This window comes from Gossypium hirsutum, chromosome A13, assembly GCF_007990345.1.
Source record: "Gossypium hirsutum isolate 1008001.06 chromosome A13, Gossypium_hirsutum_v2.1, whole genome shotgun sequence".
NCBI lineage: Eukaryota > Viridiplantae > Streptophyta > Magnoliopsida > Malvales > Malvaceae > Gossypium > Gossypium hirsutum.
In genome coordinates, this window is record NC_053436.1 from 40,061,616 (window position 1) to 40,086,110 (window position 24,495).

General features: G+C 36.5%; 1 long non-coding RNA gene and 1 other non-coding gene across 2 annotated transcripts; one reads left to right on the forward strand and one right to left on the reverse strand.

Moving 5' to 3' along the window:
* The first annotated feature begins 3,190 nt into the window (after nt 1-3,190).
* LOC107894903 (uncharacterized) lies at nt 3,191-3,552 on the forward strand. The gene is made up of 3 exons (XR_005908046.1): nt 3,191-3,226; nt 3,316-3,404; nt 3,519-3,552. It is a non-coding gene; the product is annotated as an uncharacterized lncRNA (long non-coding RNA).
* An 18,030-nt stretch (nt 3,553-21,582) lies between these two features.
* On the reverse strand, nt 21,583-21,689 carry LOC121213143 (small nucleolar RNA R71). The gene has a single exon (XR_005908513.1). It is a non-coding gene; the product is annotated as a small nucleolar RNA R71 (small nucleolar RNA).
* Between the last annotated feature and the right edge of the window lie 2,806 nt (nt 21,690-24,495).

The window sequence follows — 24,495 nt, forward strand, 5'->3', positions numbered from 1 at the left end:
AATATCGGAATGATACCATCGCAACATTGACACATGAAACACATTATGAATCCTTTCCAACTCTGTTGGTAAAGCTAATCGATATGCTACTGGCCCTATTCTTTCAATAATTTCATACGACCCTAAAAAATGTCGACTTAACTTGCCTTGACGGCCAAATCTGAGAATCTTCTTCCATGGAGATGCTTTTAAAAATACTTTATCCCTATTTTGAAACTCAATTTCTTTTCTTTTCAAATCCGGATACGACTTCTGTCGATTTGAAGCACCTTTCAAACAATCTCAAATTACTTTTACTTTCTCTTTAGTTTCCTTAACCAAGTCAACCCTGTGAATCTGTTTCTTACTAAGTTCGGTTCAATATAAAGGTGTTTGACACTTGTAGCCATATAATGCCTCATAAGATGCCATTTTTATACTCGACTGATAGCTGTTGTTATAGGCAAATTCGACCAATGGTAGATATTTTTCCCGACTACCCTCAAATTCTAGAACATAGCATCGAAGCATATCCTCAAGAATTTGAATTTCTCTCTCAGACTGACCATCGATTTGTAGATGAAAAGTGGTATAAAGTTTAGTTTCATTCCCAAAGTTTCTTGCAAATTTTTCCAAAACCTCAAAGTGAACCTCGGATCTCTATCCGAACTAATAGAAATAGGTACCCCGTGCAATCTCACAATCTCAGCAATGTATAGCTCAAGTAGCTTATCTAGTGAATAATTAGCACGTATCGGTATAAAATGAGCCGATTCCATCAATCTATCAACCACAACCCATATGGCATCTTTCTTTTTCAGAGTCAAAGGCAAAACTGTTACAAAATCCATTGTAATTCTATCCTATTTCCAGTCGGGCACCATCAATGGCTGAAGTAAACCTGAAGGCACTTGGTGTTCGACTTTCACTTGTTGAAAATGTAACACCCCTTACCCGTGCCCGAGACCGGGATAAGGTACGAGGCATTACCTGACGAACATACAAACATCCAACAAAAATGCGGGTTATAAAATTTCAATTCCATCATTTTGTCCCTTATATGGGCTTACGAGGCTCGAAGCATACATTTGAAGTGGTCCGGGACTAAATCGAGAACGTATGAAAAACTTAGAAGATTTTTGTGCTCTGGCCTCACACACCTGTGTAGAGGCACACCACACGCCCGTGTGCTCCAACATGCTTAATATCCTGCTATCTAGCATAGACCACAATCACATACATAATTTGGCATGCAATCAATAGATAATTATAAGAAAACACTCCAATTATGGCCATATACAAAATAATCATACCAATTAGGGAACCATTACTTTGGGCTAGCCACATGACATGACACATATACAAAATAACAATCACCTATACATGCCATGACTCAAAATAATCAAATGTATTATACCCAAAGTTTAGTTGATAGTGTGACCCGATCTTCGACGCTTTCGATCCTTTGAGCTAGCTTGACGAATCTAAAAGAAATAGAAAAGGGAGGAGTGTAACACCCCGAATTTGGGCCTAGAAGTATTGGGCCTTGAGTGTGGGTCCGTAAGGAGGTTTTATATAGGTATTTAATTGTACAATGAAATGACACAATTAAATGTTTGCTTTAGTGGTTAATGGCTTTGAGAAGTGTTAGAGAAATCTTGGGTTCAAACTTGGGCTTTAGCAAAAATTTTGGTATTAAGTGAAAAAAACCTGGATGCTTGGATGAGGGTTTTTAAATTATTGTGTTAAATAAATGACACAAGGAAGCTTGTAGTCTAGTGGTTATGGCGTCATTAAGGTTGTATGGGAGCCTAGGTTCAAGCCCTAGGCTCTTGCAATTTTTTTTGGGTTTTTTTAAAGGGAACCTGGACTTTGGCCTTTAGACCTTATAATTAATTGGGGATAAAATATGACACAAAAAGCCTTGTGGCTTAGTGGCAAGTAGCGTGTGGAGCATTTAAGGAGAGGCATAGGTTCGAATCCCATGGCAAGCAAAGAGCATTTATTTTGCTAACAGGGGGCGGCAAGAGTTGGTGTTGAATTTAAACTCTAATGTTGGAGGGATCCCACATCAGGAAGCTAATATAAGAGTGGTTGCGAAGCTGGCTTTAAATAGAAAGAACCATGAGGAGAGTAAATGTACCTTTCTTGGCTGATCCCTTTCGCTGTATGGCGTGCTCGTTTGGGTTGGGCGTCGGCTAAGAGTGCTCGGAGTGTGGATTAACTGCAGTGTCCTATCAGGTGTGTATTTCTCACTACTCTAGCTATAGGATGGCTACTTCGGGCCGCGATGGGCCGAAAGGGGTCATGTGGGCCCAATAGGCCTACGGGCCCAATTGGATAAGTTGTTTGATTGTGTAGTAAATATTGGACTAGGCTAGGTGAATCTCATATTTGTGGTTAGATTTGGGCTAAAAGGGCCACACTAGCGTGTGGGCCCATTTAGGCCGGAATAGGCTTTAGGCCCATTCGTATTGTTATCCCTGTTTAGAATACTTTAGTTTACCAAATTACTGAAATGCCCTCAATTTGTAAAATTACCATTTTACCTCGATTTATGGAATTACTTTTTTACCCTCGACTTACAGAATTACCGTTTTACCCTCGATTTACAGAAGTACCGTTTTACCCTTGATTTATAGAATTACTATTTTACCCTTGATTTACAGAATTATTGTTTTACCCTCGATTTACAAAATTACTAAAAAACCCTAGTCTGTAAAATTGCTAAAATACCCTTGGTTTGTAAAATTACAAAAATACCCTCAATTTGTAAAATTACCAAAATACCCCTAGTTTGTAAAATTACTAAAATACCACTGGTTTGTGAAATTACCGAAATACCCTCAATTTGTAAAATTACCAAAACACCCCTGATTTACAAAGTTACAGAAATACCCTTGACTTTCTAAAAATTATAGAAATACCATTGGTTTACAAAATTACTGAAATACCTTTGGTTTGTAGATTTACCAAAACACCCTTGTAGGATGAAATGACTGAAATACCCCTATTAGGTAAAAAGACCGTAAAGCCCCTGTAGGGTAAAGTGACCGTAAAGCCCCTGTAGGGTAAAGTGACCGTAATACCCCTGTATGGTAAAATGACGAATATGCCCTTATGTTCCGTATGACTGATGTGCTTATGATTTACATACATTGATATTGGATTAGTTAAGTTTGAGTGACAGGTGGTGGTTATCGTAGGCAATTGATTTTGGAAACGTTTCAACTTCAACCCGTAACAGGTGTGTACTAACCCTCATAATAGCTTAGATTAATATTTGCTGAAAAGCCGAAAGCTTCATATTTTAGTGATTCGGGAATTAATATTTAGATCTATTTTCTACGCACGTTTAAGTTGGATTCACAACGGATATGGGGTAGGAAGGTGTTTGGAACGTTCTTCAACGAGTAGATCTCTTGGTAAGTATTCGAACCTTCTTTCCATTTGTATCTTGTGGTTTAAGAAAAGCTAAAAACCCCTCTGTCGACTAAGGCTAAAAGGGTTTTTGGTGTTATTTGGTTTGTTGGTGCTAGTGAGGATTAAAGGCTACCGATCGAGGAGTGTGTGAAAAGCTTGGATCATCGGAGTGACTAAATCTAGTCATCAACTTCGGCAAAGGTATGAACCCAAGGGCCATTGTGGATGGTGGCCGAATGTGTAAGTGATGATAATAGGTAGTTTTCCATTTGGTTTAATATTAACATGGTCTAATCTATAAGTGGTTGATTATAGGAGAAATCGCATAGGAGATCTCGTTAAGGAATATCGCAAATCAGGTGTGTAACAAACCCTTTTCATAGCTTAAAGCGATAAATGCCGAAAAGCCGAAATGCCAAAATTTTGGCATTTCGAGGACTTGTGAGCAAGCGAACGCTCATTAGTTAGTTAGATTCGATGAGATGATGATCAGGAACATTGGAAACGGTAAGATCATGATTTTTGGCGTTCACGGTAGTTGGGCCTCGAGGGGCTGAAATAGGGCCCAATAGGCTTTCGGGCCCATTTGGGTAAAATTGGTAGAAAACGAAAATCTGTTAAATTGCATGTTAAAACTGTTAATACTGTTATGGATATAGGCTAAATGGGCCTAGATGACAAAATCGGCTAAGTAGGGCCCATTAGGGGTTTTAGGCCCAATAACTCGATTTCGCTAAAAAAATGGGCCAGAATCACTGTTTGCACCCATGAATTGTTAGTAACCGTTAATGAACATGGAAACCCTAATTTTTGGTAAAATTACAAGGTTACCCTTATAACATGGAAATGACCGTTTTGCCCCTAGGTAAAAATGACCATTATACCCCTAAGGTTTATGTATGAATTTAATACATGGGATTTTGATAAACATGGTATGTATGATATGCTCATGACATGTATGATATGCACAAGATATGTTTGATATGCCCATGATGTAATCATAAATGCATTGGGTTGGGTTTTTATATGGATGGAGGAAGTGCAAAAGGGCTTATGCCCCAGTTATTAAAGGGCTTATGCCCCAGTTATTAAAGGGCTTATACCCCAGTTATTAAAAGGCTTATGCCCCAGTTATTAAAAGGGCTTATGCCCCAGTTATTAAAGGGCTTATTCCCCAGTTACTAAAGGGCTTATGCCCCAGTTATTAAAAGGGCTTTTGCCCCAGTTACTAAAAGAGGCTAGGCCTCCAGTTATATGATAAAGCAGCTATGCTGCCAGTGGAGAGTTATGGCGGGGTGGGTCGAGTTAATCCCCACATGGTGTGTTGGTTGGTACGGGTGGAGAGTAGCGGATGGTGGGTTGAGTAGTCTCCCCAAATGGGCTTGCATTCTTTCATTGACATTATATGTGATATTGAAATGGGCCTATGGGCCATACCGTTTACAGTAAAGGCTTCGGCCCAGTAATATGAAATTTGAAAAGGCTTCGGCCCAGTGTTATGAAATATGAAATATGAAAAGGGCTATGGCCCAGTACATGTTTGAGATTGGATTTGGGCTTAGACCCAACAGGCTATTATTGTTTTGGGCTCTAAAAAGGGCTTGTTGCACACTGAGTTTTCAAACTCACCCCCTTTCCTTAACCTTGCAGGTGAGCCTTGATGTGGGGACTTAGGCCGGAGGGGATTCAGAGTGGCCACGGTGATCGCTTTTGGACCTTTAAATAAGCGTTGATTTTCATTTAATTTCCTTTAATTATATTTTTTTTGGGTTGTAATAAGGCCATTTTTAACTTTTCTTTTATTTCTTCTCAGGATTATTTTATTTTTAATAACTTCAAACCTGGTTGATAATTGTTCAAATGGGCTAGACTTAGGACGTGTTTTCAAAGCGATACTTGTTTTCAAAATATCTTAACACCACGATTAATCGATTTATCAAAGACGTCCACTTAAACAAATTTAAACTCGATATAACAAAGTGTGGCTATGGTTGTGGGCATGTCTAGGATTGGATCCAATCAAAGAGCTTGGTACTTAAGCAGCCTTCATGGCTCACCTCCTCTGTCTCGGATACCTACCTGGTGCCCAGCTTCCATACACTTTGTTAACTCAACAAAATATATGGTTTTTAAAACACTAAAATGGAACGTGGGTTTTCAACTCCAACGTGGCACGTCAGATTCGGCCATAACGTTTGGGCCGGGTTTGGGGTGTTACAAGGAGTAAGCTATAAAGCTTAGTAAGTACACATACAAATAAAGTAAATCTTAATTAAACCATAGAATATTATTTACACCTTTGTCACTTTTTCATTCCTTTCATCAAACATGCGATCTAAATTTTCTTTATCAGCATAATACATAAAAACATATATTGCCATGGATGATCATAGTCATAGAAGTACACAGATTAAACACATACCTTTGCTCCCCTGTACACATATGCATTTTGCTTAGTTTACATTCGAACCTCGTATACATTACCCGCTGAACATTTGGAATAATTGATAGGATACTCAGATATAAACGCACCAAAGTGCCATAATCATGACATAGAACGCCTCTCAACAGGGCTACATATAAGCACCCGAACCCAGCATGCATCACATTACCATGCCTCTCAATAGGGCTACATAAGCTACGGACCTAGCTTGTACCACATAATTACATGCCTCTCAACGGGGCTACACAAACTCCTGGACCTAGCATGTATCATGTCATCAAACGAGCTCATTCATGCATAGCTATCCTAGTGACATGTCACTTGTATCCTTACCTATTCCTAAGTTCAAATGGGATTTTCGGACTGACGTCTCTTTGTCAAACATTCTTGGAATGTTGGCCTTATAACATATGATATTATCATATACCAATGCTAACATGGCAACACTTGTAACATAAGAATAAAACATCAAAACATATTATAGCAACAAGGTAACCAAATAATATATTAATTATCCATATGTTATTTAAACATTTAAAACATTAATTAAGGTATTTATTTGTACATGTACTTACCTCGGTACAAAATATTCGAAATAGTGCCTATGCCTTGTACACTTTGTTATTGCCTTTATCGAGACTTGGTTCTCGTCTTTCTTAATCTATCATAACAAATTTAGCTCATTAACTTCATACATTACTCAAATCGACCCTAAATTCATGCTTTGATAAAATTACCCTTTTTACCTCTTGTACTTAAAGCAGCCCATACTTCCCTTCATTTCACACTTTTCTACCCATTTTCATAACTTTTACAAATAAGTCCTTTTTATGGTTTCCATGCAAAATCTCTTAACAAAAGTTGTTCTTCATACCTTAAACTATCATATTCTTCCATAATCCACCAAAATACATTTAACTCATGCATGGGTAATTTTCTAAAAATAAACCCTAGCATGAAATATGGGTAGAAATGAAGAGAGCAAGTTGCAAGGATGTCAAAAATACAAAGAACATTAATAACGGGGCTAGGATTGACTTACTATCAAGCTTGAAAGTTGAAAAAACCCTAGCTATGGTACCTTTGAATTTTCGACAGCAACATGAGAAAGATGAGCTGATTTTTAGCTCTTTTCCCTTTTTAATTCATTTAATATCCAAATGACCAAAATGCCCTTACTCATTAAACTTACAAAAATTTCCACAGATGTCCATATTTGTCCAAAAATTTAAAAATTGGGAAAATTGTTCTTTAAGACCTTCTAATTCATATTTCAAAACAATTTCTCACAAATTGCACTAAAACCCAAGTTTTGCATCTTATTCAATTTAGTTCTTATTTTGTAATTGGACACTTTATTCTTAAAATTTCCTCATGAAACTTTACCACATGCATGATCTTATATTCTAAATCTCATAATGATCAAAATCTAAATATTTTAACGTCAGATTTATGGTCTCGAAACCATTATTCTGGCTAGACCATATTTTCAGATGTTACAAAAAAATCAGAATCTCGAAACAAACTCGGAGATATCTCTTTTCATGCCCGTCCACCAATTCATTTTCTTCAAATCATTATACATTTTCATACTACCCGGATGCACAGATAAACAACCATCATGCGCTTCATGAAGAATTTTCTGAATAAGTTCATCATTCTTCAATACAAAAACTCTACCTCAGAACATAAAACAATCATCGGGTTTGACATGAAAATTTGAATCACTAACCAATTCACAATGAGCTCTATTGGCTTGCAAATCACTGTCACATTTCTAGGCTTCGCAAATCTGCTGAATAAACATCGGCCTAGCCCTCAACTTGGCTAGAATAGAGCCGTCATCGGATAAATTTAATTTTTGGCCAAGGTAACAGAAGATGGACAAAATTTGGACTTGATTTTCCCTTTTTATTCTTTTATTTACCAAATGACCAAAATGCCCTTTTTGCCAAACTTTAAAATTTTATCTCACCATGTCCATTTTTGTCCACTTATTTAACAAATGGTTTAATTACCAGCTAAATACCTCTAATTTAACTGGCTTTTTGTCAGTTAAAGACCACTAATTTAACCAGCTAAAGACCACTTAGCTGACCATGTCCATTTTTGTCCACTTATTTAACAAATAGTTTAATTACCATGCCCTTTTTACTCTTTCCCATTTTCATTCTGGTATCGTAACTAGCTGTAATAATCCCAAAGGTACCTGGTCTTCAGGTTTTACTTGCTGACATATCAAACACTTCGATACAAATTTAGAAATTTCACGTTTCATTCCCAGCCACCAATACTTGTCTTTCAAATCATTGTACATTTTGTTACTCGCAGGATGCACAGACATACAACCATTGTGAGCTTCATACAATATCTTCTGTACAAGTTCTAAATTCTTTGGTACACATATTTTGCCTCAGAATAACAAACAACCATCAAATCCAATCTGAAATTTTGAATTGGAATTTGATTCACATTGTACCCATTTAGTTTGTAGTTCATCATTACTCTTCTGAGCTTCAAAAATCTATGGCAGAAACATCGGTCTAGCTTTTAACTCAACTATAATTGAACTATCATCAGACAAAGATAATCGAGTATTTATTATCATCAGACAAAGACAACTGAGTATTCATTATTCGTAAGGCAAATAATGATTTTCTACTTAGAGCATCAGTAACCACATTCGCTTTTCCTAGGTGATAGTCAATAACTAGGCCATAATCTTTCAATAATTCAAGCCACCTGCGCTGTCTCAAGTTCAAGTCTTTTTCCGACATCAGATATTTTAAAATTTTGTGATCAGTGAATTATGACACTTTTCACGAAACAGATGTGTCACCAAATTTTCACTGCAAAAACAATGGCTGTCAATTCTAAATTATATATCGGGTAATTCTTTTCATGTGGTTTTAGCTGTCTAGAAGCATAAGCTATTACTTTACCTTCTTGCATCAGAAATAGCCTAACCCATTCAATGATGTATCATTGTAAATTACAAATTCCTTACCCGATTCAGGCTGAACTAACACTAGTGCTTTAGTCAACAAGGTTTTCAATCTATCAAAACTCTGCTAACATTTACCAGACCATTCAAACTTCACATCTTTTTGCAACAATCATGTCATCAGAGAAGTTATCATAGAAAACCCTTATAAAAATCTCCGATAATAACTGGCTAATCCTAGAAAACTTCTGACTTCAAACACATTTTTGGATTACTTCAAATTAACAATAACTGAAATTTTATTCGGATCCACCCAGATACCTTCTGTAGATACTATATGTCCAAGAAAACCAACTTCTTGAAGCCAAAATTCACACTTACTAAATTTGGCATATAGTTGTTTCTCATGCAGGGTTTGTAACACAATTCTCAAATGAATAGTATGCTCATTTTCATCTCTAGAATATACCAGGATATCATCAATAAATACCACTACAAATTTGTCTAGATACGGTTTGAAAATTATATTCATTAAATCCATAAATACTGCAAGTGCATTAGTCAAGCCGAACGACATCAAAAGAAATTCATAGTGCCCGTACCTAGTTCTGAAGGCTGTCTTTGGTACATCTAAGTCTTTCACTCATAGCTAATAGTAATCGAAACAAAGATCAATATTTAAAAATACGGTGGCACCTTTCAACTGATCAAACAAGTCATTAATACGAGGCAATGGATTACTTGTTCTTTATTGTAACTTTGTTAAGCTGTCTCTAATCAATACATAATCTCAATAATCCATCTTTCTTTTTAACAAACAAAATCGATGCACCCCAAGGTAAAGAACTAGGTCGAGCAAAACCTCTGTCAGTCAATTCTTGCAACTGTGTTTTCAACTCTTTCAATTCCGTAGGAGCCATTCTGTAAGGAGCTATAGATTTGGAGTTGTCCCTAGAACAAGATCTATAGAAAATTCCACCTCTCTGACTGGCAGTAATACGGGTAATTCTTCTGGGAACACATCAGGAAACTCACAAAAAACTGGCACTAACTTAATCTTCAATTCAGATACTTTAGTATCCAACACATATGCAAGATAAGCAACATACCCTTTTCTGATATATTTCTGTGCTGATATAGCTAAGATTACATTAGACAACCCATCCAGTTTATCAGATTCAATACTAAGCAATTCACCATTCTGACATTTTAACACAATATGTTTTTGTTTACAATTTATCACTGCATCATGCTGAGTTAGCCAGTCCATATGCAGAATTACATCAAATTCATCAAATGGCAACAACATTAAATCAGCAGAGAAACTATAACCCCATACCATTAACAGACAATTTTTACAAACTTTATCCACCATCACATACTGGCCCAGGGGGCTTGAAACTTTAACCACGAATTCAGTGAATTCAATAGGTAAATTTTTAACAGACACTAAATTCGTGCGTAAGTATGAATATGCTGAACCAGGATCAATTAAAGCAGTGATATCAGTATCAAGAAGAGAAAATGTACCAGTAATAACATCAAGTGCAGAAGCGACCTCTCTTGCACGTATAGCATATGTTCTCGCTGGTGCTCGTGCTTCTAATTTAACTATTGAATCTTTTCTTGTACCAAGGCTATCACTCATATTATTGAGGTTACGAGGTGCTCTACCTCTTGAGGCACGGTTGCTTGGCTTGAAAATCTAAATAGTATCTTTTTCAATCCTTTTTGGACAATCTTTAAGATAGTGGTTGAAAGAACCACATCTATAATAGGCTCCGCTTCTCATATGACACTCTCCAAAATGAGATTTATTACAATGTTTACATCTAAGTTTGGGATTACCGACACTTTCAGCACTTCTACTGATGGGGCCGAAGATCTCGGATTAGAGCGTTGAGAGCCTCAGTCTTTTCTAGAATACCCCACAAATGAGACAGAATGATCGTGAAATTTCTTTGATTTCTCTGAAGATGATGATTGTGGCTTGCCCATAAATTTTTTACTTGAAGTTCGTGCTTCCATCTTTGCTTGCCTCTTTTCTTTATTAGTTCTTCAGCTTTATATGCTCGATTAGCTAGTACAACAAATTCTCTTAGTTCTAAAATCCCAACTAATAACTTGATGTCTTCATTTAATCCCTCTTCAAACAGTTTACACATAGTAACTTCGGTCGGGATACACTTTCTAACATATTTTCTTAACTGAACAAATTCCTGATTGTATTCAAATATAGTCATATTTCCCTGTTTAAGCTCTAAAATTCCTTCATTTTTTGATAAGGAATCTCTAACTAATGTACTTATTTTTTAATTCAATTTGGAAAAATTCCCATGTAACATTTTCCTTCGGTACAATAGAAATCAAGGTATTCCACCACTGATAGGTTGAGTCTTTTAGCAAAGATACAACACATTTCAAACATTATTCAGGTCTGCAAGACAACTCATCCAGAACTTGATAGTATTTTCTAGCCAAAATTTAGCCCTTTCCGGATCGTCATCAGCTGTTACTTTAAATTCTTCTGCCCCATATTTACGGATTTTATCTACCGGAGGCTTACCAGTTCTAACAAGTTCAGTACCTTGTGGCATATTGGGAACTGGTTGAGGAACAGGAGAGGGAGGTTGTTGTATAGTAGGATTTGTTATTAAGCATTCTGTGAACCACTCATTCATCATTTGAGAGAAGGCTTCTTTTGCCTCCTTACCTCGACCCTCAGATTTGGGCCTTCTACTACTAGATGCAGCTCTTTGAGTTGAAGCTGGAGCATTGCTCTTAGCTTCCTCGGATTCAGCTCTAGCTCGGTTGGACAACATTAATATATGAAAAACACATTTTAAATGGCCAGGAGATATCACACTATCACAAATTATATATAATGGCATGTATAGTTGAACTCGTACTTGCTACGGTAGTCCGAGAATCAACTAAACTGTAGCTCTAATACTAATAAATGTAACACCCCTAACCCCTATCCATTTTCGGAATAGGGTTACGGAGCATTACTAGAGTTTACAGATCAATTATAGAAAATTTATGTCTTTTACTATTCATATTCAAAATCAATCATGTCGTCTCTTAATTGGGTCCTCAATGCCCAAAATACGTGTTAGAATCAAATTGAGACTAAATCGAAACGCTCAAAAAAATTTTCATCAAATATCAAAATTTTTCTTAGGTGAAGGGGACATACGCCTGTGTAGTCAGGTCCTGTGGCTCACAGGACCAAGTGACACCCCCGTGTCTTAAGTCATGTGGGCATTCATGTGCGACACAAGGCTGTGTCCCAGCCAGTGTTCAAACTAGGGTAGCTACTGAATTGGATCACATGGCCAGCCATACGCCTATGTACTAGATCGTATGGACAATTTAATTTTCAAAAATAGGTGCAGGATTCACACAGCCAAGACACACGCCCGTGTGTCAGGCTGTGTGTTTCACATGGCTGAGACACGCCCGTGTCTATGCCCGTGTGACCAATTCTGAGCATTTCATTTCTTAATTTTTATGATGCAGGGGACACACAGCCAAACCACACGCCCGTCCGCATGGTTGTGTGTCACACACGGTTGAGACACACTCCCGTATGTCTACCTGTGTGGATAAAATAAGACCATTTCCAAGCCTTATTTCTCACCCAAATTTTTTCCTTGTACCTACATTAACACTTGCATACGTATACCAACCAATTCAAGATATTAAAAACCAAGCCAACATTAACGGTATACATGATATATCATCACATGTATTCATACTCACCTTTTATAAGACACATGTGTTTACCATAACTCAATCTACTATATCAAACACACATATATTAACCATATTATAACCTCATATATATATTCACTAAACATATCATCACTAGCCATTCCAATGGCTATTTTACAATCAACCATTTAAATGCCAACATTGGCCAAATTAGTCTATACATGCCATTATATCAAAATAAGTTTGCTATTTATACCAAAACGAGTTGAAGGATAGTGTGATGGTGCTCTGACCGATTCCAACCTTCATGAGCTTTTAAGCACTATAAAATAGAGGAAAATAAAACAAAGTAAGCCTTTAATGCTTAGTACGTTCACATAACAGGAATTTAACTTACCGTTTATATTCAATTTAAGTAATCATGTAAATAACATGCATCCTAACAAACTGACCAATTGCATAATCACATACACTCAATCAAGCAAATTATCGTGAAATTCAAAATACTTTTCAAGTAATAAAGATGAGCTCATCATGTAATAACTTTCATACACATATACATTTCTTATCATATTCCATATAACATATACATTTCTATGATAAATCATCTCAAGTTCAGATTAGCCATAACAGAACTTTGCCCGTTGAATTTATATGAAATATCGATGGATACATATGTGATACACTTGGAGTGTATAACATTGCAAACCGCCAACTCATATTTAGGGGTACCCAATTAGGGCACATGATCAGGAAGCTCTCTCTTTTGAGCCATATAACAGGATACTCATTTGAGCCATGTAAGAGGGAGCTCATCCGGGCTGTAACAGGAAACTCATAAGAGTTTAGAATATGAAACTCATTGAGCTTAACAAGTAACTTCGAAGAGCTATTATCAAGGAGCTTCAAATAGTTATTTAATCGGATGTCCAAGCGAGCCATATGAGGAAGCTCAAGAAGAACCTATAACAGGACACTCATAAGAGTTGCATTTGTGTCCGCAATATATGCAGGCACAATCGATCATATAACTGGACACTCACAAAGAGCTGTGGTAGTTTGCAACACATGCAGGGTTACTACCGATAAGGATGCTCGCAGGAACCATGTAATAGGAAGCTCGAGAGGACTTATAATAGGATGCTCTTTCAAGTTATGGTGTGTCTACAACATATACAAGACCACAACCAATCGGGAAATCCTATATCCATCGAATTCCATCTATTCAAATGGGACTTATACTTATCAAGCAATATCGAGCATGTAATTAATTTTATACATGAAATAATTATACAATTCACATATATTCAACATTCAATTCCAAACATATTAATATACATAATCTAGTTACACGAACTTACCTCAATAAGCGTTCGTATACAAGGATCTACTAATTTGATACTTTTTGCTTTCCTTTTTCCTTGATAAACCACAATATATACATATTTTTATCCCATGCTTGACATATTTTTGGATGATTTATCATAAGATTTAGAGAATTTGATCTTTAGATTCATTTTTATACTTAGGTGAGCATAGGAAGGTGAAAAGAGTAAGAAACGAGCCAAAAATGGACAAAATGGGCTTATCTCAGTATTTCACATGGCCTAGGCACTTCCACACGGGTAAACCACATGCTCGTGTGAGGCACATGGGCAGGCCACATGCCTGTGTGTCATGGCCGTGTCAACTAAAAACCAACTCAGAATTACCACGGTTTTAGAACCTTCAAACGGGCATGGCACACGGCCGTGTCCCTGTCGAGCCCAAGTCTAATTCTACTCAGAAAAGGCTAATTTGGAGGGTTTTGAAGCATTCCAAAGTCTATATAAACACCCTATAAGAGTATTAAAAGGGACACATAGAGTAGAAGGTAGAAAATACTCAAGAACAGCCATTGGAATCAGCTCGGAAGCAGGATTTACTTCAAGACTAAAGATCTCCATTCAATTTTCTTAAAAGTTCTTTGGGTTTCTTTATGTTTTGTTATTTTCCCAAATTTGAGATTTTTTCCATTATTATTAACTAAACTTCCTAAATACCTATGGGAGATGAAACCTAAGACTGATCTTATTACTATTTGCAGTATATGATAAATACTTGTTTTTATTCTTAATTGTGAGTTTAAATCCTTGCTTTAATATTCCAGGATATTAGTTCAGGTTTTGATGTGCTTATTCAGTGGAGCAAAAGTCCCTGTTTAAGAGTAGATCTCCCATAATTAAGTAGAGTTGCATGCAATCCTAGAGATAGGATGACATAAATCTGCCAGATTAGAGTCCAATCTAATAAGGGAATCCATAGATCGAGTTAATACGACAATAGGGGTTTTAATTAGAAAGAGATTTCGATTAATCAACCTAGAGTCAGTTGTTTTTAGTCTCGAGAGAGATATTAACATAAATCAGGGATTTCTACGGATTAAGTCAAGTGAATAAATCGTCTAATTCAGAAATAATAAGTGAAGTCTAGGTGGATTCTTCCTTGGGTATTGTCTTCTCCATCGGTTTTCTAAACAAGTATTTTTCAACTTTTATCTCTGTTGTAATCTTAGTCAATTAGATAATTAGTCTTAGTTAAAACATTCTTTTAATTGTTAGGCTAGATAATAAAAAGATAGTAATTACTAGTACTTTTAGTCCTTGTGGATACGATATTTTCGGTATCACCATAACTATACTACTGTTCAATAGGTGCGCTTGCCTTAGACGAATTTTAGTTAGTTTAGCGACCATCAAGTTTTTGGCGCCGTTGCCGGGGGCTAAGATATTAGGAACACTTAATTTTTATTACTTTAGCCATTTTTTATTTTTATTGCAATTTAATTTTGTTTTTGTTTTAATTACTAAATTTTCTTTTCCTTACTTCTGGCAGGTTTTTATAGTTTATGATTAGAAGAAACTCATCAGGACCTCTACTTTTTGACAGTGAAATTGTAACGCCCCCACGCCCGAGACCATCACCGGAGTCGAGCTTCAGGGGTTACCGAACATAATTTATCAATTTAAGAACTTCAAATCATTTGTTTCTACATTCACAGCTTTCTAGCTACTCGCGTCACAGTTACAAGAAAAATCATATCTCGAGTTACGAAACTCGAAATCAAGATCCGTAAATTTTCCCTGAATATAGACTCATATATCTATTTACTAATTTTTTTCTAGAATTTTTTATTGGGCCAATTAGTACAGTTTATTAATTAAAGTATCCCCTGTTTCAGGGTTCGACTGCTCTGACCTCTGTGTATTTCGAATCAGATATATCTCTATAAAAAATTTCAATGACTATGAGGTTTGTTTCTATTAAAACTATACTCAATAATGAATCTTTACATATAAATAACAACTTCTAATTATTTTATTAAAATTTATTATGAATTTTTAAAGTCAGAACAGGGGATCCAGAAATCACTCTGGCCCTATTTCTCAAAAGTTTAAATATCTCATAAAATATAATTTATATTCCTGTTTTGTTCAATCCATATGAAAATAGACTCATTAAGCTTCAATTTCATAACTTACTCATCATTTAGTTCTATTTATACTATTTTTAGTGATTTTTCAAATTCATGTCATTGCTGCAGCAATATTCTGTTTTAAGGCAAGTTTCATCTGTCCATGAATTTTTATGAACTAGATAACCTGTTAAACTTCCATGATATCAAACATGATCTAAATTAGCCATCACCATGACTTATCAATATCAAAAATTTTCTCAACCAAACATGGCCATATCATAAAATTATTTACACAAAATAGGTATATTGCTATACATGCCATACTTAAGTAGTTGTACAAGCCATTTACCAAGATAAAAGTCCTTTGGATAGTGTGATCGAACTTTCGACCTATCCCGATTCCTGAGCCGACTTGTTCAAAACTACAGTGAATGAAAAGGAAGGAGTAAGCATAAATGCTTAGTAAGTTCATATGTAAATAACAAGTAACATAACAATACAAATATACCAAACAACTTTAGCATGGTACCACCAAAACATATATCACATCTTTAAACATCATTCATCATCTTACCACCTTATCGTTGTTGTTCTATTTTCAACCCGAGGGTTAAGAACATACCTGCCCAAAGTGTCCATTTCACAACACTTACCCAAAATGTCACTTATATCTTAAGTGCTCTTCTATTAAACTAGAAATTTCACCCGTTGAACACATCGGAATATAACTCGGATACATGGATAATTTGCACATAAGTGCCACATATGTAATCAAGAAATAATGTAACCCGCCCCTAAGTGAACTCGGACTCAACTCAACAAGCTCGGGCATTCGCATCTATAAATGAACTCGGACTCAACTCAACGAGTTCGGATGCCTAGTTACATCTCACGAACTCGGACTCAACTCAACGAGTTCGGACATTTGCATCCATAAGTGAACTCGGACTCAACTCAACGAGTTCGGATGCTCAACCATCCTAGTGACATGTCACTTGTATCCTAATCTATTCCTAAGGTTCAAACTGGCTTTTTCCCTCGATCTCACATTTGCCGTCTTCCATGGAATATCGGAATCGATACTCGGTAGCAATTCATATTTATCAAGTAGTAAACATAATTTGCATATTACTCAACATTAACCACAAAGCATAATATTTCACGATTAAAAATCAGCATATCATATAATTAACATTAATAACTTAAAAATAACATTTATGCTACATTATTTACACATTAACTTACCTTGGTACCAAAATATAAAGATTTTGCAATTTAGTCCACAACCTTTTCTTTTCCTCGATCACGACTTGAATCTCGTTTTTCTTGATCTACAATACCAAATTAATCTTATTTAATACATACATTTATCAAAACAGCATTTAATACGAACTTTAAAAAAAATTACACTTTTGCCCCTAAACTTTTGCATAATTACACTTTTTCCCCTAGGCTCGGGAATTAAACTTTATTCCTTATTCTTATGTTTTATAACATGCTGATCACTTTTCCCTTCTATGGCAACATCAAATTCTCTCTCTAACATATACTTGTGACTATTAGGTATTTTTGCCGATTAAGCCCTTTTACTCGTTTTCACTAAAAACCGAGTAGCACAAGTTGTCTAACATAATTTAAAACCCCATATTCTATCATAAAACATCAAAATACACAAATTTCACCTATGGGTATTTTTCCAAATATAAACCTTAGGTTGAATTATTGCTAGCATAAGCTTAATCAAGCTCCGGGATTCCAAAAACGTAAAGAACATTAAAAACGGGACTTGAAATCACTTACTATGGAGCTTGGAAGCTTGAAACAAACCCTAGCTATGGAGAACCCTTGAAATTTCGGCCTAATGAAGAAGATGGAAAAAAATTGGCTTTTAATTTTGTTTTTAATTCATTTTAATAACTAAATGACCAAAATACCCTTACTACTAAACTTTCCAAAAATTCCTTCCATGTCCTAATTTTGTCCATGAACTTAAAATTGGTCAAATTGCTATTTAAGACCTCCTCATTAATATTCCAAAACAATTTCATACTAAAAACTTCTAGAATGCAAGTTTTGCAACTTATTCGATTTAGTCCCTACTTTCAATTTAAGCACTTTAGGCATAGAATTTCATCACGAAATTTTCACACAATCATGCAATCATATCATAAACATCAAAATCATTGTAAAATAATTATTTCTATCTCAGATTTGTGGTCACGAAACCACTATTCCGATTAAGCCCTAATTCAGGATATTACAACTCTCCCCCTTTTAAGGATTTTCGTCCTCGAAAATCTTACCAGTAAACAGGTGTGGGTATTGGTTTCTCATAGTTTCTTCAGGTTCCCATGTAGTCTCTTCTACCCCATGCTTTTGCCACAACACTTTTACAAGTGCAACACTTTTATTTCTTAGTTGTTTGACTTCTCGAGCTAAAATCTTAATCGGTTCTTCTTCATAAGTCATATCCGGTCGCAGTTCAATTTCTGTCGGTGAAATTATATGTGAAGGATCCGAACGATACCTACGTAACATAATACGTGAAACACATCATGAATCTTCTCTAATTCGGGTGGTAACGCTAGCCGATATGCTACCGGTCCAACTTTTTTAATTATTTCATACGGTCCAATAAAATGCAGACTTAACTTGCCCTTTCGTCCAAATCTAAGGACTTTCTTCCATGGAGACACTTTCAAAAATACCTTATCACCAACTTGAAACTCCATTTCCTTTCGTTTCAAATCCGCATAAGATTTCTGTCTATCTAAAGCAGCTTTCAAACAATCTCGAATCACTTTCACCTTTTCTTCGGTTTCTTTTATTAAATCAACTCCATAAATCTGATTTTCCTTGAGTTCAGTCCAATACAATGGCGTCCGACATTTACGACCATATAATGCTTCATAAGGTGCCATCTTCAAACTTGTCTGATAACTATTATTATAAGCAAATTCTACCAACGGTAAATACTTTTCCCAACTACCTTGAAATTCCAATACACAACATCTGAGCATGTCTTCAAGAATCTGAATTACTCTCCCTGATTGTCCATCAGTTTGTGGATGAAAGGCAATGCTGAAATTTAACTTTGTACCTAATGCTTCTTGCAACTTTTGCCAAAACCGTGAGGTAAACCTCGGATCTCTATCCGAAATGATTGACAAAGGAATCCCATGAAGTCTAACAGTCTCTTGGATATACAATTCAGCCAACTTATTAAGAGAATAATCTGTACGTACCAGAATAAAATGAGCTGATTTAGTTAATCTATCCACAACAACCCAGATTACATCTTTCTTGCTCGATGTCAATGGTAAACCAGATGCAAAATCCATCGTAACTCTGTCCCATTTCCACTCTGGTATCATAATAGGTTGAAGCAATCCTAAAGGTACTTGGTGTTCAGCTTTCACTTGTTGGCAAACTAATCACTTTGATACAAACTCGGAAATATCTCTTTTCATTCCACTCCACCAGTACATTTTCTTCAAGTCATTATACATCTTCATACTGCCCGGATGAACCGCTAAACAACCATTATGTGCTTCATGCAAAATATTTTGAATCAACTCATCATCAACCTTCTGGGCATCACAAATTTTAAAAATCACAGAAACGTAGAAAACCCGAAAATTAGGGCATTACAAATTCACCCAAAAGAAACCGAGAAAAGCTGGAAGTGAAACAAGCAGTAAGAATGTAGCCAGAGATGCAGCAGTTAGATCTGAGGGAAGAGCTCCGGCTAGAACTTATGCTATTAGAGCGCGTGAAGATGCTTCCTCACCCGATGTGATTACCGGTACATTTTCTCTTTATGATATTAATGTTATTGCTTTGATTGATCCTAGTTCTACTCATTCATACGTATGCATTAAACTGGTGTCTAGTATGAATATACCTGTTAAGAACACATAATTTATGATTAGAGTGTCGAACCCGTTAGGCAAATGCGTGATAGTTGATAAAGTAAGCAAGAAATGCCCTTTAATGATTCGGGGTCATTACTTTCCGGCCGACTTGATGTTGTTGCCGTTTGATGAATTTGATGTTATTTTGGGTATGGATTGGTTGACATTGCATGATGCTATAATAAATTGCAAAGAAAAGGTTATAGAATTAAAGTGTGAAAGTGGTGAAATTCTACGGGTTGAGCCAGACAAATCAGAGGCATTATCTAGTATGATTTCTTCGATGTCGGCTCAGAGATATTTGAGAAAGGGTTATGAAGCTTATTTGGCGTATGTAATTAATACAAAAGAAGTTGAAAAGAAAGTTGAATCAGTGTCGGTTGTGTGTGAATTTGCAGACGTATTTCCAGAAGAATTGTCGGGTTTGCCTCCAGTTAGGGAAGTAGAATTTGGTATTGATTTAATACCGGGAACAGCTCCGATCTCGATTGCTCCATATAGAATGGCACCAACAGAGTTGAAAGAATTAAAGTCGCAGTTGCAAGAGTTGACTGATAAAGACTTTGTGAGATCGAGTTTTTCACCTATGGGTATTTTTCCAAATATAAACCCTAGGTTGAATTATTGCTAGCATAAGCTTAATCAAGCTTCCAGGATTCTAAAAACGTAAAGAACATTAAAAACGGGGCTTGGAATCACTTACTATGGAGCTTGGAAGCTTGAAACAAACCCTAGCTATGGAGAACCCTTGAAATTTCGGCCTAATGAAGAAGATGGACAAAAATTGGCTTTTAATTTTGTTTTTAATTCATTTTAATAACTAAATGACCAAAATACCCTTACTACTAAACTTTCCAAAAATTCCTTCCATGTCCTAATTTTGTCCATGAACTTAAAATTGGTCAAATTGCTATTTAAGACCTCCTCATTAATATTCCAAAACAATTTCATACTAAAAACATCTAGAATGCAAGTTTTGCAACTTATTCGATTTAGTCCCTACTTTCAATTTAAGCACTTTAGGCATAGAATTTCATCATGAAATTTTCACACAATTATGCAATCATATCATAAACATCAAAATCATTGTAAAATAATTATTTCTATCTCGGATTTGTGGTCACAAAACCACTATTCCGATTAAGCCCTAATTTAGGATATTACAGAAATTGAAAGCACAGCTCGTAGAAATCGAAGAGAAATAAAGCGAAGTCTACAATACATAAAGGAAGAGTGAGAGGACGATATCTGTACCACAATCGAGGAGATAGCTGATAATCAAAATAATTCGTTACCTCCTGTGGTTGCTACAAATCCAGTAAATCAGAATCTTGCTCCTCGTACTATGTATGATTATGCTAAGCCCAATTTAATAGGAACTAAATCAAGTATAGTTAGACCTACTATTGCTGCAAATAATTTTGAATTGAATCCTAACACGATTCAAATGATACAATAGTTTGTTCAGTTTAATGGTTTGCATGACGAGGATCCAAACACTCATTTGGCAAATTTTCTGGAATCCTGTGACACTTTTAAGATCAATGCTGCTTCTGATGATGCCATTTGCCTTCAGTTGTTTCCCTTCTCATTGAGGAATAAGGCTAAACAGTGGTTGAACTCGTTACCACGAGTATCAATCACCACTTGGGAACAAATGGCCAAAAAAATTTTACTTAAATATTTTCCACCGGCTAAAATGGCTAAATTGAGGAATGATATCTCTTCTTTTGTACAGATGGATTTAGAAACTCTTTATGACGCATGGGAGAGATACAAGGGCTTATTGAGAAGGTGCCCTCACCATAAGTTACCTCTTTGGCTACAGGTTCACACCTTCCACAACGATTTAAATCCCTCAACTAGACAAATGATCAACTCAGCTACCAGTGGAACCATCAATAATAAGACACCTGAAGAAGCTTTAGAGGAGATGTCACTACACAATTATCAGTGACAAGTCATGAGGACAAAGCCGACCAAAGTAGTCGGCGTTTTTAATGTCGACTTGGTTACTATACTTTCAAATCATGTAGAACTATTGAATAAAAAGATTGATGGTTTATTTGGTTCTTCGCAGGTACATCCAATAATGTAGTGCGATGCAAGTGGAGGTGGAATGAGCAATTCAGAATATCCACCTTATGCCCCTAACATGGAGAACGAGCAAATGAATTATATGGGTAATAATCTTCAACTTCACAATAATCCTTACAGTAACACTTACAATGCAGGTTGAAGGAACCACCCAAATTTTTCATAGGGAGGCCAAGGGAATCAGAGACCACCACTCCCTCTAGGTTTCCAAGAACAACCTTATCAGCAAGAGAAAAAGCCGAACCTTGAGGAGATGATGACAAAGTTTTTTTCAGTAGCGAAAACTCATTTTCAAAACACTAAAACTGCAATTAAAAATCAACAGGCATCGATTCAAGGACTCGAGAATCAAATAGGATAGCTGGCTAAGTTGATCTTTGAAAGACCACAAGGTAGCTTGCCCAGTAACACAGAAACTAACCCAAGGGAGCAACTTCATGCCATCACTGTGCGCGACGAAGAAGGGTTAGTTGAATCTAAATCTGAAACAAGGGACGAAGCTATGGTAAGTAATGGTAAGGATGAGATGAATCATGGTACATAGAAGCCAGTAGCAAAGAGTATAAACCTCATATACCATATCCCAATGCAAAAAGGAAAGACGGCACAGACAAACAATTCGGTAAATTCCTTAAACTACTTAAAAAGTTACATATTAACTTACCGTTTATTGAAGCTCTTCCGTAGATGCCCAACTCAATTAAAATTTTAAAGGAGCTCTTATCAAACAAACGAAAGTTAGATGAGTCATCACATGTGGAGTTAAATGCAGTCTGTTCAGCTATTCTACAAAACAAGCTACCCAACAAACTGAAAGATCCAAGGAGTTTTACAATTCCTTGTTTAATTGGTAGTTTGAATGTTAACAATGCTTTAGCTGATTTAGGGGCAAGTATTAATGTATACCTTATAAAATGTTTAAACAACTAGGTCTTGGGAAACCCAAACAAATTAGGATGAGTGTTCAATTGGTTGATAAAACATTAGATTTCCTATGGGTATAATTGAGGATATGCTCGTTAAAATCGACAAATTTATATTTCCAGTAGACTTTGTTGTTTTAGATATGGATAAGGATAGTGACATTCCTTTAATTTTAGGACGACCCTTTTTAGCAACTGCTAGGACTATTATTGATGTCGGTACAGTTGATTTAATACTTTGGGTAGGCGATGACATGATTAAACTCCAAGCTCGTGATTCTGTCAAAAAGACTAGTGACCAAGATGATTACACAAGTTCTTTTAATGTGAGTAACCTTGTTGTTCAACCCTCTTTACAGGAAAAACTTTCGAGAAGTACAAATGAGCCATGTTCCAGTCCATGTAATGACAAGACTATCCATGAAGAACGAAGGCTACAGATCGAGGAACTAGAAGAATGGCGAACACAGGTTAAGGAGAAACTGAGAATACACGATGAATCAAGGCAGTGCCATGACAAACTTAAAAGTGAATTGAATCAACTTAAGGTTGGAGACAAAGTACTGTTAGATGAAGCAAACCCTCGTGTTGCCACTTTCAAACCTAATGGAGAAATCCCTTTTACAGTATTCAACGTTTCCATACAGTACAATCGAGGTAACTCATTCCAAATTCGGTACTTTTAAGGTAAATAGTACTCGTCTAAAACCTTATTTTGATAAAATTGATAGCAGGGATGAGGAGTTTCAACTCTTTGAACCACCATGACCGTGCAAATATGAGGTGAGTCGAGCTTAGACTATAAATAAGTGCTTCTCAGGAGGCAACCCGAGCACTAACACCACGAACCCGTTTATTTGATCTATTTTTCGTGTTTTTTTATACAGGTACAGTGACCCATACGACCTGGGCAAACGGACGTGTCCTTGGCCGTGTAGAAATAGGGCTTAAAATTACCCAAACTTGATAGACATGGGCTAAAACAGAAGACACAGGTGTGTGACACGCCCGTATGGACCACACGGCCTAGACATACGGGCGTGTTCTAGGCCGTGTGAAAACTGGAGCTAAATTTTCAAATTTTAAACAGGTCAGAGAGATACATAGGCGAACCACATGGCTGTGTGTTCAGACACACGGGCGTGTGAGAGACCACACAGGCATGGGTGAAGCGAACAACGTAGCACACGGTCGTGCGATACGACCGTTTGAACCACACGATCTGGACACACAGGCGTGTCCCAGGCCTCGTGCTGAATGGGCATTCAATATTCATGATTAACACGGGCTAAACTCGACACGACCATGTGGCCTAACACGGGGCCTTAACACAACTGTGCCCTTATTTTAACACTCCAAAACATAATTTTTATTTTGTCTTCTTCTTCTTCAAACCCTCCCAACCAGCCGCCACCGCAGGCCCCTTTCCCCTCACCACCGACCACCTCCTTCCTCCCTCTCCCTGACCATCGACTAGCCACCATCTCCCCTTTCCCTTTCCCTTTCTTTCTTTTCTCTTTCTTCCTTTCTTCCACTCTTTTCTTCCTTTCCCCCTATTTTCTTTTTCTTTCCCCCTTACTCACAAGGTCACCAGCCAC